The 14,562-nt window shown below is 44.8% G+C and overlaps 2 non-coding genes across 2 annotated transcripts; both read left to right on the plus strand.

The window, feature by feature from the left end:
- Nucleotides 1–11,800: 11,800 nt before the first annotated feature.
- On the plus strand, nucleotides 11,801–11,873 carry TRNAN-GUU (transfer RNA asparagine (anticodon GUU)). Its single transcript has one exon. It is a non-coding gene; the product is annotated as a tRNA-Asn (tRNA).
- Nucleotides 11,874–13,716: 1,843 nt separating this feature from the next.
- On the plus strand, nucleotides 13,717–13,789 carry TRNAN-GUU (transfer RNA asparagine (anticodon GUU)). The gene has a single exon. It is a non-coding gene; the product is annotated as a tRNA-Asn (tRNA).
- The last annotated feature ends 773 nt before the right edge of the window (nucleotides 13,790–14,562 follow it).

Genomic DNA, 14,562 nt, shown 5'->3' on the forward strand with positions numbered 1-14,562 from the left:
GTTAACGCCGTCGGCTGTTAACCGAAAGGTTGGTGGGTCGAGCCCATCCGGGAGCGGTGTTGTGAGGTCTTAGATGTAACTTAAAATTCAGAGTTTTTTAAAAATAACTGACGAACATTTAATTTTTGGGCTTCCGTGGCGCAATGGTTAGCGCGTTCAGATGTTATTCAAAAGGTTTATGGTTCGAGCCCATCCGGGAGCGGTGTTGTGAAGTCCAGATGTGACGTAAAAAGTCAGAGTTTTTCCACAATACCTGACGACCATTGCATTTCTGAGCTTCCTTGGCTCCAAGGTTAGCGCGTTCGGATGCTAAACAAAAGGTTGGTGGTTCGAGCCCACCCGGGAGTCGTGTTGTGAAGTCTCAGATGTGACGTAAAAAGTCAAAGTTTTTCCACAATACCTGACGATCATTTAATCTTTGGGCTTCCGTTCCGCAATGGTTAACGCCGTCGGCTGTTAACCGAAAGGTTGGTGGTTCGAGCCCATCCGGGAGCGGTGTTGTGAGGTCTTTGATGTAACGTAAAATTCAGAGTTTTTTTAAAAATAACTGACGAACATTTAATTTTTGGGCTTCCGTGGCGCAATGGTTAGCGCGTTTAGCGGTTATTCAAAAGGTTTGTGGTTCGAGCCCATCCGGGAGCGGTGTTGTGAAGTCTCAAATGTAACGTAAAAAGCCAAAGTTTTTCCACAATACCTGACGACCATTTAATTTTTGGGCTTCCGTGGCGCAATGGTTAGCGCGTTCGATTGTTAACCGAAAGGCTGGTGGTTCGAGCCCACCTGGGAGAGGTGTTGTGCGGTCTCAGATGTAGCGTAAAATGTCAAAACGTTTCCACAATACGTGACAACCACTTAATTTCTGAGCTTCCGTGTCTCAGTGGTTAGCGCGTTCGGCTGTTAACCAATAGGTTTGTGGTTCAAGCCCACCCGGGAGCGGTGTTGTGGGATCTCAAATGTAACGTAAAAAGCCAAAGTTTTCCCACAATACCTGACGACCGTTTAATTTTTGGGCTTCCGTGGTGCAATGGTTAGCGCGTTCGGCTGTTAACCAAAAGGTTGGTGGTTCGAGCCCACCCGGGAGCGGTGTTGTGAAGTCTCAAATGTAATGTAAAAAGCCAAAGTTTTTCCACAATACCTGACGACCATTTAATTTTTGGGCTTCCGTGGCGCAATGGTTAGCGCGTTCGGCTGTTAACCAATAGGTTGGTGATTCGAGCTAATCCGGGAGCGGTGTTGTGGGATGTCAAATGTAATGCAAAATGCCAAAGTTTTTCCACAATTCCTGACGACCATTTAATTTTTGGGCTTCCGTGGCGCAATGGTTAGCGCGTTCGGCTTTTAACTGAAAGGTTGGTGGTTCGAGCCCATCCGGGAGTGGTGTTGTTGGATCTCAAATGTATCGAAAAAAGCCTAAGTTTCTCCACAATACCTGACGACCATTTAATTTTTGGGCTTCCGCGGCGCAATGGTTAGCGCGTTCGGCTGTTAACCAATAGGTTGGGTGTTCGAGCCCACCCGGGAGCGGTGTTGTGGGATCTCAAATGTATCGTAAAAAGCCAAAGTTTCTCCACAATACCTGACGACCATTTCATTTCTGAGCTTCCTTGGCTCCATGGTTAGCGCGTTCGGATGTTAACCAAAAGGTTGGTGGTACGAGCCCATCCGGGGGCGGTGTTGTGAGGTCTCAGATGTAACGTAAAAAGTCAAAGTTTTTCCACAATACCTAACGACCATTTCATTTCTGAGCTTCCTTGGCTCCATGGTTAGCGCGTTCGGATGTTAACCAAAAGGTTGGTGGTTCGAGCCCACCCGGGAGCGGTGTTGTGAAGTCTCAAATGTAACGTAAAAAGCCAAAGTTTTTCCACAATACCTGACGACCGTTTAATTTTTGGGCTTCCGTGGTGCAATGGTTAGCGCGTTCGGCTGTTAACCAATAGGTTGGTGATTCGAGCTAATCCGGGAGCGGTGTTGTGGGATCTCAAATGTAATGCAAAATGCCAAAGTTTTTCCACAATTCCTGACGACCATTTAATTTTTGGGCTTCCGTGGCGCAATGGTTAGCGCGTTCGGCTGTTAACTGAAAGGTTGGTGGTTCGAGCCCATCCGGGAGCGGTGTTGTTGGATCTCAAATGTATCGAAAAAAGCCTAAGTTTCTCCACAATACCTGACGACCATTTAATTTTTGGGCTTCCGTGGCGCAATGGTTAGCGCGTTCGACTGTTAACCGAAAGGCTGGTGGTTCGAGCCCACCCGGAAGAGGTGTTGTGGGGTCTCAGATGTAGCTTAAAATGTCAAAACTTTTCCACAATACGTGACAACCATTTAATTTCTGAACTTCCGTAGCTCAATGGTTAGCGCGTTCGGCTGTTAACCAATAGGTTGGGTGTTCGAGCCCACCCGGGAGCGGTGTTGTGGGATCTCAAATGTATCGTAAAAAGCCAAAGTTTCTCCACAATACCTGACGACCATTTCATTTCTGAGCTTCCTTGGCTCCATGGTTAGCGCGTTCGGATGTTAACCAAAAGGTTGGTGGTACGAGCCCATCCGGGGGCGGTGTTGTGAGGTCTCAGATGTAACGTAAAAAGTCAAAGTTTTTCCACAATACCTAACGACCATTTCATTTCTGAGCTTCCTTGGCTCCATGGTTAGCGCGTTCGGATGTTAACCAAAAGGTTGGTGGTTCGAGCCCACCCGGGAGCGGTGTTGTGAAGTCTCAAATGTAACGTAAAAAGCCAAAGTTTTTCCACAATACCTGACGACCGTTTAATTTTTGGGCTTCCGTGGTGCAATGGTTAGCGCGTTCGGCTGTTAACCATAAGGCTGGTGGTTCGAGCCCACCCGGAAGAGGTGTTGTGGGGTCTCAGATGTAGCGTAAAATGTCAAAACTTTTCCACAATACGTGACAACCATTTAATTCCTGAGCTTCCGTAGCTCAATGGTTAGCGCGTTCGGCTGTTAACCGAAATTCCCTTACAAAAATCTTCTTAAGAACTCTTAAGAAAATTCCTTGGGAAATTGCTTTGGAAATCCTTAAGGCGTTCTTTTGGAAATTGGGGAATATTGGCCTCTTTTTCTTTGGAAATTACTTTGGAAATATCTTTGGAAATTTCTTGGGAAATATCTTTGGAATTTTCATGGGAAATATCTTTGGAATTTTCTTGGGAAATATCTTTGGAATTTTCTTGAGAAATATCTTTGGAATTTTCTTGAGAAATATCTTTGCAATTTTCATGGGAAATATCTTTGGAATTTTCTTGGGAAACCTCTTTGGAATTTCCTTGGGAAATGTCTTTGGAATTTCCTTGGGAAATGTCTTAGGAATTTCCTTGGGAAATGTCTTTGGAATTTCTTTGGAAAATGTCTTAGGAATTTCCTTGGGAAATATCTTTGGAATTTCCTTGGGAAATATCTTTGGAATTTTCTTGAGAAATATCTTCGGAATTTACTTGGGAAATGTGTTGGGAATTTACTTGGAAATGTCTTTGGAAATATCTATGTTATTTTCTTGGGGAACATATAGAGAAGGTTATGGGGTAAATTAATTTAGTCCCTAGAAACGAGGATAGCTCTCACATGCAGAACCATATCCCAATACTGGGAGTACAGTTCTTATATGGTGAATTACACCCCTTACAGCGAGGGAAATTCTCGCATGCAGTGTGAAATTGCTTATAAAGTCAGACTTTTAAACATCCGTAAACGGCGGAAAGTTTAAACCTTGTGCAATTGTATAGGGTACTAAGTGGGTTTTGGAGGCTTTAATGGCCAAGCAGTAGATCCATACGTTGTTGTTAAATTTAATGATGTATATTCATTGAGAGTTTTTTGAGTACCAGAAACGCGTTTAACCTAATTATCTCTACAATATTTCTAAAAAAATATTTATTTTGGACTCTAATTACGCTCGAAATAAAGATGAAACATGCCATAAGAGAATTAAGCAACAATTCCGACTGCCAGCTTAGATTCCATGTAAATCTAAACAACGATTTTAATTACTCTTACTTTACTTTTAATCTATTTTATCCTTTAAATAAACACCTCACGGATTATTAAAGGCAAAAAAAAAGAAAAAATATGTAAATATAACATTTCATTTCAGCACATGCTGAGCCTTAGCTACGGAACAAGTCTTCGTTAAACGTTTTTAATAGGGGTGTGCGAATACCACTTTTTGGGTATCGAACCGGTTATCGAATACCAAAAAATTTTCCTTATCAAATACCGAATCGAATAGTTTATTCCAAATCGAATACCGAATAGTTGGGCCTTGGTAATTTTTTTCCTTCCCGATTAATCGCGAATAGTTAAGCCTAGTAACCGCGAATATTTAACCCTAATATTCGCGAATACTAGGCCAACTATTCGCGGTTAATCGGGTAGTAACCCTAATATTCGCCAATAGTCAATACAAAGTAAGGAGAAGAACATTAGAAGCTCCTAAATTTCAAAATACCCCTCCTCATTGGTGGTCAAGTATTTCTTAAAATTTTCCTATGCACTTGCTGGTAGTTTTTGATGGGAGACAAATAAAATTGGATGAAATTTTTTTAAATAAGGTGGGTCTCTCTAGAGCCAAGGACCTAAATTTATGGTAGTCGAACTTTAACCGAATAGTCAGTTCGGTATTCGATATTCGAATCGAATAGTGAAAATGGGCTTATCGAATACCGAATCGAATTATTCGGTTCGGTATTCGATCGAATTATTCAATTGAAACGGTTAACCGCACACCTCTAGTTTTTAAATTTTTTAACCATTAAGTTAAGGAAAACTTTAGCTAAACAATTTGGGTAAAAATATTTTGAGATAATTATACGTAAAGCATAATTGCAATATATCTGGCCCTTTGAAATTCATCTCTAAAATTCTTAACTAATTTCGTTGGAAAATAAACCCTAGACCTTCTTTGGAAATATATCTCTTGAATTCCAAACGAATTTCTTTGGAAAATAAACCCTAGATCTTCTTTGGAAATTTAGCTCTAGAGTTCCTAAAGAATTCCTTTAGAAAATAATCCCTAGACATTCTTAGGAAATTTAGTCTAAAATTCCTTAAGAATTTCTTGGGAAAAATAATTCCAAGACATTCTTAGGAAATTTATCTCTAGAATTACTTAGGAATTTCTTTAGAAAATAAACCTTTTACATTCTTTGGAGATTTATCTTTAGAATTTCTAAAGAATTTCTTTAGAAAATAATCCCAAGACATTCTTAAGAAATATATCTCTAGAATTCCTAAAGATTTCTTTAGAAAATAATCCCAAGACATTCTTTGGAAATTTATCTCTAGAATTCCTAAAGAATTTCTTTAGAAAATAAACCTTATACATTCTTTGGAAATTTATCTTTAGAATTCCTAAAGAATTTCTTTGGAAAATAAACCCAAGACATTCTTTGGAAATTTATCTTTAGAATTCCTAAAGAATGTCTTTGGAAAATAATCCCAAGACATTCTTTGGAAATTTAACTTTAGAATTCTTAAAAAATTTCTTTGGAAAATAATCCCAAGACATTCTTTGGAAATTTATCTCAAGAATTCTTTAGGAAATTCCAAGGAAGTCTTTGGAAATAGTTTCTTTAGAAAATGATCCCAAGGGCTCCGTAGGGTTCCAAAGAAATTCCATTAGAACTCTTAAGAAGATTTTTGTAAGGGAAGGTTGGTGGTTTGAGCCCATCCGGGAGCGGTGTTGTGAGGTCTTAGATGTAACGTAAAATTCAGAGTTTTTTTAAAAATAACTGACGACCATTTAATTTTTGGGCTTCCGTGGCGCAATGGTTAGCGCGTTCGACTGTTAACCGAAAGGCTGGTGGTTCGAGCCCACCCGGAAGAGGTGTTGTGGGGTCTCAGATGTAGCGTAAAATGTCAAAACTTTTCCACAATACGTGACAACCATTTAATTCCTGAGCTTCCGTAGCTCAATGGTTAGCGCGTTCGGCTGTTAACCGAAAGATTGGTGGTTCGAGCCCATCCGGGAGCGGTGTTGTGAGGTCTTAGATGTAACGTAAAATTCAGAGTTTTTTTAAAAATAACTGACGACCATTTAATTTTTGGGCTTCCGTGGCGCAATGGTTAGCGCGTTCGACTGTTAACCGAAAGGCTGGTGGTTCGAGCCCACCCGGAAGATGTGTTGTGGGGTCTCAGATGTAGCTTAAAATGTCAAAACGTTTCCACAATACGTGACAACCATTTAATTTCTGAACTTCCGTAGCTCAATGGTTAGCGCGTTCGGCTGTTAACCAATAGGTTGGGTGTTCGAGCCCACCCGGGAGCGGTGTTGTGGGATCTCAAATGTATCGTAAAAAGCCAAAGTTTCTCCACAATACCTGACGACCATTTCATTTCTGAGCTTCCTTGGCTCCATGGTTAGCGCGTTCGGATATAAAACCAAATGGTTGGTGGTACGAGCCCATCCGGGGGCGGTGTTGTGAGGTCTCAGATGTAACGTAAAAAGTCAAAGTTTTTCCACAATACCTAACGACTATTTCATTTCTGAGCTTCCTTGGCTCCATGGTTAGCGCGTTCGGATGTTAACCAAAAGGTTGGTGGTTCGAGCCCACCCGGGAGCGGTTTTGTGAAGTCTCAAAAGTAACGTAAAAAGCCAAAGTTTTTCCACAATACCTGACGACCGTTTAATTTTTGGGCTTCCGTGGTGCAATGGTTAGCGCGTTCGGCTGTTAACCATAAGGTTGGTGGTTGGAGCCCACCCGGGAGCGGTGTTGTGAAGTATCAAATGTAACGTAAAAAGCCAAAGTTTTTCCACAATACCTGACGACCATTTAATTTTTGGGCTTCCGTGGCGCAATGGTTAGCGCGTTCGGCTGTTAACCAAAAGGTTGGGTGTTCGAGCCCACCCGGGAGCGGTGTTGTGGGATCTCAAATGTATCGTAAAAAGCCAAAGTTTCTCCACAATACCTGACGACCATTTAATTCTTGGGCTTCGGTGGCGCAATGGTTTGCGCGTTCGGCTGTTAACCGAAAGGTTGGTGGTTCGAGCCCATCCGTGAGCGGTGTTGTGAGGTCTCAGATATGACGTAAAAAGTCAAAGTTTTTCCACAATACCTGACGAACATTTAATCTTTGGGCTTCCGTGTAGCAATGGTTAGCGCGTTCGGCTGTTAGCCGAAAGGCTTGGTGGTTCGAGCCCACCCGGGAGAGGTGTTGTGCGGTCTCAGATGTAGCGTAAAATGTCAAAACTTTTCCACAATACCTGACGACCATTTAATTCTTGGGCTTCGGTGGCGCAATGGTTTGCGCGTTCGGCTGTTAACCGAAAGGTTGGTGGTTCGAGCCCATCCGTGATTGGTGTTGTGAGGTCTCAGATATGACGTAAAAAGTCAAAGTTTTTCCACAATACCTGACGAACATTTAATCTTTGGGCTTCCGTGTAGCAATGGTTAGCGCGTTCGGCTGTTAGCCGAAAGGCTTGGTGGTTCGAGCCCACCCGGGAGAGGTGTTGTGCGGTCTCAGATGTAGCGTAAAATGTCAAAACTTTTCCACAATACGTGACAACCATTTAATTTCTGAGCTTCCGTGGCGCAATGGTTAGCGCGTTCGGCTGTTAACCGAAAGGTTGGTGGTTCGAGCCCATCCGTGAGCGGTGTTGTGAGCTCTCAAATGTGACGTAAAAAGCTAAAGTTTTTCCACAATACCTGACGACCATTTAATTTTTGGGCTTCCGTGGCGCAATGGTTAGCGCCGTCGGCTGTTAACCGAAAGGTTGGTGGTTCGAGCCCATCCGGGAGCGGTGTTGTGAGGTCTTAGATGTAACGTAAAATTCAGAGTTTTTTTAAAAATAACTGACGAACATTTAGTTTTTGGGCTTCCGTGGCGCAATGGTTAGCGCGTTCGGCTTTTATTCAAAAGGTTTGTGGTTCGAGCCCATCCGGGAGCGGTGTTGTGAAGTCTCAGATGTGACGTAAAAAGCCAAAGTTTTCCCACAATACCTGACGACCGTTTAATTTTTGGGCTTCCGTGGTGCAATGGTTAGCGCGTTCGGCTGTTAACCAAAAGGTTGGTGGTTCGAGCCCACCCGGGAGCGGTGTTGTGAAGTCTCAAATGTAACGTAAAAAGCCAAGGTTTTTCCACAATACCTGACGACCATTAAATTTTTGGGCTTCCGTGGCGCAATGGTTAGCGCGTTCGGCTGTTAACCAATAGGTTGGTGGTTCGAACCCACCCGGGAGCGGTGTTGTGGGATCTCAAATGTAATGCAAAATGCCAAAGTTTCTCCACAATACCTGACGACCATTTCATTTCTGAGCTTCCTTGGCTCCATGGTTAGCGCGTTCGGATATAAAACCAAATGGTTGGTGGTACGAGCCCATCCGGGGGCGGTGTTGTGAGGTCTCAGATGTAACGTAAAAAGTCAAAGTTTTTCCACAATACCTAACGACTATTTCATTTCTGAGCTTCCTTGGCTCCATGGTTAGCGCGTTCGGATGTTAACCAAAAGGTTGGTGGTTCGAGCCCACCCGGGAGCGGTTTTGTGAAGTATCAAATGTAACGTAAAAAGCCAAAGTTTTTCCACAATACCTGACGACCATTTAATTCTTGGGCTTCGGTGGCGCAATGGTTTGCGCGTTCGGCTGTTAACCGAAAGGTTGGTGGTTCGAGCCCATCCGTGAGCGGTGTTGTGAGGTCTCAGATATGACGTAAAAAGTCAAAGTTTTTCCACAATACCTGACGAACATTTAATCTTTGGGCTTCCGTGTAGCAATGGTTAGCGCGTTCGGCTGTTAGCCGAAAGGCTTGGTGGTTCGAGCCCACCCGGGAGAGGTGTTGTGCGGTCTCAGATGTAGCGTAAAATGTCAAAACTTTTCCACAATACGTGACAACCATTTAATTTCTGAGCTTCCGTGGCGCAATGGTTAGCGCGTTCGGCTGTTAACCGAAAGGTTGGTGGTTCGAGCCCATCCGTGAGCGGTGTTGTGAGGTCTCAAATGTATCGTAAAAAGCCAAAGTTTCTCCACAATACCTGACGACCATTTCATTTCTGAGCTTCCTTGGCTCCATGGCTAGCGCGTTCGGATATAAAACCAAATGGTTGGTGGTACGAGCCCATCCGGGGGCGGTGTTGTGAGGTCTCAGATGTAACGTAAAAAGTCAAAGTTTTTCCACAATACCTAACGACTATTTCATTTCTGAGCTTCCTTGGCTCCATGGTTAGCGCGTTCGGATGTTAACCAAAAGGTTGGTGGTTCGAGCCCACCCGGGAGCGGTTTTGTGAAGTCTCAAAAGTAACGTAAAAAGCCAAAGTTTTTCCACAATACCTGACGACCGTTTAATTTTTGGGCTTCCGTGGTGCAATGGTTAGCGCGTTCGGCTGTTAACCATAAGGTTGGTGGTTGGAGCCCACCCGGGAGCGGTGTTGTGAAGTATCAAATGTAACGTAAAAAGCCAAAGTTTTTCCACAATACCTGACGACCATTTCATTTCTGAGCTTCCTTGGCTCCATGGTTAGCGCGTTCGGATATAAAACCAAATGGTTGGTGGTACGAGCCCATCCGGGGGCGGTGTTGTGAGGTCTCAGATGTAACGTAAAAAGTCAAAGTTTTTCCACAATACCTAACGACTATTTCATTTCTGAGCTTCCTTGGCTCCATGGTTAGCGCGTTCGGATGTTAACCAAAAGGTTGGTGGTTCGAGCCCACCCGGGAGCGGTTTTGTGAAGTATCAAATGTAACGTAAAAAGCCAAAGTTTTTCCACAATACCTGACGACCATTTAATTCTTGGGCTTCGGTGGCGCAATGGTTTGCGCGTTCGGCTGTTAACCGAAAGGTTGGTGGTTCGAGCCCATCCGTGAGCGGTGTTGTGAGGTCTCAGATATGACGTAAAAAGTCAAAGTTTTTCCACAATACCTGACGAACATTTAATCTTTGGGCTTCCGTGTAGCAATGGTTAGCGCGTTCGGCTGTTAGCCGAAAGGCTTGGTGGTTCGAGCCCACCCGGGAGAGGTGTTGTGCGGTCTCAGATGTAGCGTAAAATGTCAAAACTTTTCCACAATACGTGACAACCATTTAATTTCTGAGCTTCCGTGGCGCAATGGTTAGCGCGTTCGGCTGTTAACCGAAAGGTTGGTGGTTCGAGCCCATCCGTGAGCGGTGTTGTGAGGTCTCAAATGTATCGTAAAAAGCCAAAGTTTCTCCACAATACCTGACGACCATTTCATTTCTGAGCTTCCTTGGCTCCATGGCTAGCGCGTTCGGATATAAAACCAAATGGTTGGTGGTACGAGCCCATCCGGGGGCGGTGTTGTGAGGTCTCAGATGTAACGTAAAAAGTCAAAGTTTTTCCACAATACCTAACGACTATTTCATTTCTGAGCTTCCTTGGCTCCATGGTTAGCGCGTTCGGATGTTAACCAAAAGGTTGGTGGTTCGAGCCCACCCGGGAGCGGTTTTGTGAAGTCTCAAAAGTAACGTAAAAAGCCAAAGTTTTTCCACAATACCTGACGACCGTTTAATTTTTGGGCTTCCGTGGTGCAATGGTTAGCGCGTTCGGCTGTTAACCATAAGGTTGGTGGTTGGAGCCCACCCGGGAGCGGTGTTGTGAAGTATCAAATGTAACGTAAAAAGCCAAAGTTTTTCCACAATACCTGACGACCATTTAATTTTTGGGCTTCCGTGGCGCAATGGTTAGCGCGTTCGGCTGTTAACCAAAAGGTTGGGTGTTCGAGCCCACCCGGGAGCGGTGTTGTGGGATCTCAAATGTATCGTAAAAAGCCAAAGTTTCTCCACAATACCTGACGACCATTTAATTCTTGGGCTTCGGTGGCGCAATGGTTTGCGCGTTCGGCTGTTAACCGAAAGGTTGGTGGTTCGAGCCCATCCGTGATTGGTGTTGTGAGGTCTCAGATATGACGTAAAAAGTCAAAGTTTTTCCACAATACCTGACGAACATTTAATCTTTGGGCTTCCGTGTAGCAATGGTTAGCGCGTTCGGCTGTTAGCCGAAAGGCTTGGTGGTTCGAGCCCACCCGGGAGAGGTGTTGTGCGGTCTCAGATGTAGCGTAAAATGTCAAAACTTTTCCACAATACGTGACAACCATTTAATTTCTGAGCTTCCGTGGCGCAATGGTTAGCGCGTTCGGCTGTTAACCGAAAGGTTGGTGGTTCGAGCCCATCCGTGAGCGGTGTTGTGAGCTCTCAAATGTGACGTAAAAAGCTAAAGTTTTTCCACAATACCTGACGACCATTTAATTTTTGGGCTTCCGTGGCGCAATGGTTAGCGCCGTCGGCTGTTAACCGAAAGGTTGGTGGTTCGAGCCCATCCGGGAGCGGTGTTGTGAGGTCTTAGATGTAACGTAAAATTCAGAGTTTTTTTAAAAATAACTGACGAACATTTAGTTTTTGGGCTTCCGTGGCGCAATGGTTAGCGCGATCGGCTTTTATTCAAAAGGTTTGTGGTTCGAGCCCATCCGGGAGCGGTGTTGTGAAGTCTCAGATGTGACGTAAAAAGCCAAAGTTTTCCCACAATACCTGACGACCGTTTAATTTTTGGGCTTCCGTGGTGCAATGGTTAGCGCGTTCGGCTGTTAACCAAAAGGTTGGTGGTTCGAGCCCACCCGGGAGCGGTGTTGTGAAGTCTCAAATGTAACGTAAAAAGCCAAAGTTTTTCCACAATACCTGACGACCATTTAATTTTTGGGCTTCCGTGGCGTAAAGGTTAGCGCGTTCGGCGGCTGTTAACCGAAAGGTTGGTGGTTCGAGCCCATCCGTGAGCGGTCTTGTGAGCTCTCAGATGTGACGTAAAAAGTTAAAGTTTTTCCACAATACCTGACGAACATTTAATTTTTGGGCTTCCGTGGCGCAATGGTTAGCGCGTTCGGCTGTTAACCGAAAGGCTGGTGGTTCGAGCCCACCCGGGAGCGGTGTTGTGAGGTCTCAGATGTGACGTAAAAAGTCAAAGTTTTTCCACAATACCTGACGAAAATTTAATTTTTGGGCTTCCGTGGCTCAATGGTTAGCGCGTTCGGCTGTTAACCGAAAGGTTGGTGGTTCGAGCCCACACGGGAGCGGTGTTGTGAGATCTCACATGCAACGTAAAAAGCCAAAGTTTTTCCACAATACCTGACGACCATTTAATTTTTGGGCTTCCGTGGCGCAATGGTTAGCGCGTTCGACTGTTAACCGAAAGGCTGGTGGTTCGAGCCTACCCGGAAGAGGTGTTGTGGGGTCTCAGATGTAGCGTAAAATGTCAAAACTTTTCCACAATACGTGACAACCATTTAATTTCTGAGCTTCCGTAGCTCAATGGTTAGCGCGTTCGGCTGTTAACCGAAAGGTTGGTGGTTCGAGCCCATCCGGGAGCCGTGTTGTGAGGTCTTAGATGTAACGTATAATTCAGAGTTTTTTTTTAAAATAACTGACGACCATTTATTTTTTGGGCTTCCGTGGCGCAATGGTTAGCGCGTTCGACTGTTAACCGAAAGGCTGGTGGTTCGAGCCCACCCGGAAGAGGTGTTGTGGGGTCTCAGATGTAGCTTAAAATGTCAAAACTTTTCCACAATACGTGACAACCATTTAATTTCTGAACTTCCGTAGCTCAATGGTTAGCGCGTTCGGCTGTTAACCAATAGGTTGGGTGTTCGAGCCCACCCGGGAGCGGTGTTGTGGGATCTCAAATGTATCGTAAAAAGCCAAAGTTTCTCCACAATACCTGACGACCATTTAATTCTTGGGCTTCGGTGGCGCAATGGTTTGCGCGTTCGGCTGTTAACCGAAAGGTTGGTGGTTCGAGCCCATCCGTGATTGGTGTTGTGAGGTCTCAGATATGACGTAAAAAGTCAAAGTTTTTCCACAATACCTGACGAACATTTAATCTTTGGGCTTCCGTGTAGCAATGGTTAGCGCGTTCGGCTGTTAGCCGAAAGGCTTGGTGGTTCGAGCCCACCCGGGAGAGGTGTTGTGCGGTCTCAGATGTAGCGTAAAATGTCAAAACTTTTCCACAATACGTGACAACCATTTAATTTCTGAGCTTCCGTGGCGCAATGGTTAGCGCGTTCGGCTGTTAACCGAAAGGTTGGTGGTTCGAGCCCATCCGTGAGCGGTGTTGTGAGCTCTCAAATGTGACGTAAAAAGCTAAAGTTTTTCCACAATACCTGACGACCATTTAATTTTTGGGCTTCCGTGGCGCAATGGTTAGCGCCGTCGGCTGTTAACCGAAAGGTTGGTGGTTCGAGCCCATCCGGGAGCGGTGTTGTGAGGTCTTAGATGTAACGTAAAATTCAGAGTTTTTTTAAAAATAACAGACGAACATTTAGTTTTTGGGCTTCCGTGGCGCAATGGTTAGCGCGATCGGCTTTTATTCAAAAGGTTTGTGGTTCGAGCCCATCCGGGAGCGGTGTTGTGAAGTCTCAGATGTGACGTAAAAAGCCAAAGTTTTCCCACAATACCTGACGACCGTTTAATTTTTGGGCTTCCGTGGTGCAATGGTTAGCGCGTTCGGCTGTTAACCAAAAGGTTGGTGGTTCGAGCCCACCCGGGAGCGGTGTTGTGAAGTCTCAAATGTAACGTAAAAAGCCAAAGTTTTTCCACAATACCTGACGACCATTTAATTTTTGGGCTTCCGTGGCGTAAAGGTTAGCGCGTTCGGCGGCTGTTAACCGAAAGGTTGGTGGTTCGAGCCCATCCGTGAGCGGTCTTGTGAGCTCTCAGATGTGACGTAAAAAGTTAAAGTTTTTCCACAATACCTGACGAACATTTAATTTTTGGGCTTCCGTGGCGCAATGGTTAGCGCGTTCGGCTGTTAACCGAAAGGCTGGTGGTTCGAGCCCACCCGGGAGCGGTGTTGTGAGGTCTCAGATGTGACGTAAAAAGTCAAAGTTTTTCCACAATACCTGACGAAAATTTAATTTTTGGGCTTCCGTGGCTCAATGGTTAGCGCGTTCGGCTGTTAACCGAAAGGTTGGTGGTTCGAGCCCACACGGGAGCGGTGTTGTGAGATCTCACATGCAACGTAAAAAGCCAAAGTTTTTCCACAATACCTGACGACCATTTAATTTTTGGGCTTCCGTGGCGCAATGGTTAGCGCGTTCGACTGTTAACCGAAAGGCTGGTGGTTCGAGCCTACCCGGAAGAGGTGTTGTGGGGTCTCAGATGTAGCGTAAAATGTCAAAACTTTTCCACAATACGTGACAACCATTTAATTTCTGAGCTTCCGTAGCTCAATGGTTAGCGCGTTCGGCTGTTAACCGAAAGGTTGGTGGTTCGAGCCCATCCGGGAGCCGTGTTGTGAGGTCTTAGATGTAACGTATAATTCAGAGTTTTTTTTTAAAATAACTGACGACCATTTATTTTTTGGGCTTCCGTGGCGCAATGGTTAGCGCGTTCGACTGTTAACCGAAAGGCTGGTGGTTCGAGCCCACCCGGAAGAGGTGTTGTGGGGTCTCAGATGTAGCTTAAAATGTCAAAACTTTTCCACAATACGTGACAACCATTTAATTTCTGAACTTCCGTAGCTCAATGGTTAGCGCGTTCGGCTGTTAACCAATAGGTTGGGTGTTCGAGCCCACCCGGGAGCGGTGTTGTGGGATCTCAAATGTATCGTAAAAAGCCAAA

This window comes from Phalangium opilio, unplaced genomic scaffold (assembly GCF_054372755.1).
Source record: "Phalangium opilio isolate 3A_F unplaced genomic scaffold, DU_Popi_V2 ptg000019l_1, whole genome shotgun sequence".
Classification (NCBI taxonomy): Eukaryota; Metazoa; Arthropoda; class Arachnida; order Opiliones; family Phalangiidae; genus Phalangium; species Phalangium opilio.